Here is a 2,500-nt window from a genome sequence, read left to right as displayed (position 1 = left end):
CTATGACTCTCTTAAGGTGGCCAAGTGGCGGCGGTGTGGCTGCATCCGGACTTGGCTTTTCGAAGTGCGGTCTTGATGTAGTCGTGCTGCTGCTGTGAGGTGCCTTCCTTGGGTTATAGTTACAGGGAGAGTGATGCGCAATACATGGGCCTAGCCCTCTTAGCCTCTCCTCTCCTGCGGTCTTCTCCCCTTCTCGTGGGCCCGCTGATTTTCGCAGAGTGGAAGACCGCACCAGGGGCTTGGGGGGGTTACCAGCCCCCCCTCGCATTATCCCTTTATAGTTGGGGGCAGCCTACAAGAAACAAGAGATGGTGGCCCTTCCGCTGAAGGTGCCACCCCAGCTACCCCAGCACCTATCCGGCCAACCGGTCGTAACGAAAATGCGATAGTTTGTGTAGCTCCCTTTGCTTGCAGTGAGTGCCACCGCACTTTTACCACGAAGAACGGTCTCGGGGTCCATCGCCGCCGCCAACACCTTGCGGCCGCCAACGCTGAGATCGTGACGGAGAGGCATCGCGCGAGGTGGACGGAGGAAGAAGTCCTGTCGCTCGCCAAGGCAGAGGCCGAACTGTTCCTTGAGAGGGACGCCCGGTTCTTCTTCGTTAATCAAGAGCTTATTAGGATGTTCCCCGACCGAACGCTTGAGGCAATCAAGTGCCGACGGCGGCAAGCTGCCCACAAGCAGCTTGTCCGCCAATTCATGGAGGCGCTTGAGATCGGTCGGGGGGAAGAGCCGGCGTCCCGCCGGGGAGCGGCGAGCTCGCTGCCTGACGCGGGCGAGGCCGCTGCGCCGCCCGTCGACGCAGCCGAGGACTTCGCGGCCGACACCACCGGGCCGCCGCCGGAGGGGCCGACTGACGCCGCCATCTGGGAGCATCTGGCGGGGCTACCTGCTTCCGCCCAGCGTTTCTCTGCTCTGGATCGAGTCATTGGTCTGGGGCGGGGCACGCCGCCCGATGTCATCCTGGGCATGCTCCCGGATGCCCTTGCGTCGGTCGGGTCCAGGGGGGAGAGGTCGATCACCAGGGCACAGCGGCCGCGCCAATCATCCAAGCGGCCGCCTGCCGCCCCGCCGCTGCAGAAGCGCAAGCGGCGCCGCTGGGAGTTCGCGCGGACACAGGACGCCTTCCGCAGGTCGCGTGCACGTTGCGTGCGCGGCTTGCTGGACGGCACCCTGCTGCAGCCGCCACCCGACATCCCCGGTCTGCTGGACTTCTGGGCGGACCTCTTCACGAAGAAGCCGATCTCCACCGCTGGCTTCATCCGTGACCGCCTTCTCCCGCACTCGGAGCCTGTCGCTCCTGAGTGCCTATGGGGGCCGGTCACACGTGAGGAGGTCGCTGCTGCCTTGCCGCCCAGGGGATCGGCGGCCGGGCCGGACGGCCTGACTCCAGCGGAGCTGCGGCGCCTGCCGCATGAAGTCCTGGTGAAACTCTTGAACCTCTTCCTCCTGGCCCGCGCCCTCCCCGAGCGTCTGCTTCGCGCCCGGACGTCACTTCTCCCCAAAACGGCTGCACCAACATCCCCCGCTGACTTTCGCCCCATTACGGTCTGCTCGGTGTTGGCGCGGACCTTTCACAAGGTTCTCGCGTCACGCCTGATGCGTGCATGTGCTGTGGACGAACGTCAGCGGGCATTCATCCCCCGGGATGGGATGTTGGAAAACACCTTCATCTTGGACACTGCTCTCACCGACGCAGTCCGCTCCTGTCGCTCTGTTTTTGTGGCATCGATCGACGTCTCTAAAGCGTTCGATTCGGTGGACCATGCTGCCCTCCGCCCCGTGCTGAGGGCTCATGGCCTGCCGGATTGCTTTATTGAGTACGTCGAAAGGTGTTACGAGGGTAGCACGACAGTGATAGCGGGCGGCGCCGACGTGGGCGTGCCCCTGCAGCCGGCAAGGGGTGTGCGTCAGGGTGACCCCCTCTCCCCCCTCCTTTTCAATTTTGCGGTGGACTATGTTTTGAGTCAACTTCCCTCCCACATCGGAGCTCGGATCCTCGGCCGCAGAGTCAACGCTGCGGCCTTCGCAGATGACGTCCTGCTTTTTGCATCGACCGCGAGGGGATTGCAGTCCCTCATCGACGCAGCCGTCGCAGCCCTCGGCCATCTGGGGCTGCAGATCAACGCCCGGAAGTGTTTCACCCTCGCTTTAGTCGCGTCTGGGCGTGACAAGAAGGTCAAGGTCGACGCCGACGTTACCTTCAAAGCGGGCAACGCCACCATGCCCGCCCTACGTGTGGGTGAAACCTTCCGGTATCTGGGACTGCAATTCTCCACCGCGGGTCGCTGCGTGTTCAACCCACGACGCCACCTGGTGGAGCAGCTGGACGTCATCTCCCGAGCTCCGCTTAAGCCGCAACAGCGCCTCTACGCCCTCACCAACGTACTTCTCCCAGGCCTGTACCACGGGCTGGCCCTCAGCCGCACCCGAGTGGGTGCGTTGAAAGCGGCAGACGTGACCATCCGGGCCGCCGTCAGGAGATGGTTCCGCCTTCCG

The 2,500-nt window shown here is 63.9% G+C and overlaps 1 pseudogene; it reads left to right on the top strand.

Moving 5' to 3' along the window:
* Nucleotides 1-2,500, top strand: part of LOC126432086 (large subunit ribosomal RNA) — a 7,953-nt pseudogene that overhangs the window by 2,868 nt on the left and 2,585 nt on the right.

This window comes from Schistocerca serialis, unplaced genomic scaffold (genome assembly GCF_023864345.2).
Source record: "Schistocerca serialis cubense isolate TAMUIC-IGC-003099 unplaced genomic scaffold, iqSchSeri2.2 HiC_scaffold_1121, whole genome shotgun sequence".
In the NCBI taxonomy this organism is placed as follows: domain Eukaryota; kingdom Metazoa; phylum Arthropoda; class Insecta; order Orthoptera; family Acrididae; genus Schistocerca; species Schistocerca serialis.
Note: the sequence above shows the minus strand (reverse complement) of the source record. Positions and strands in the feature narration are given on the sequence as shown.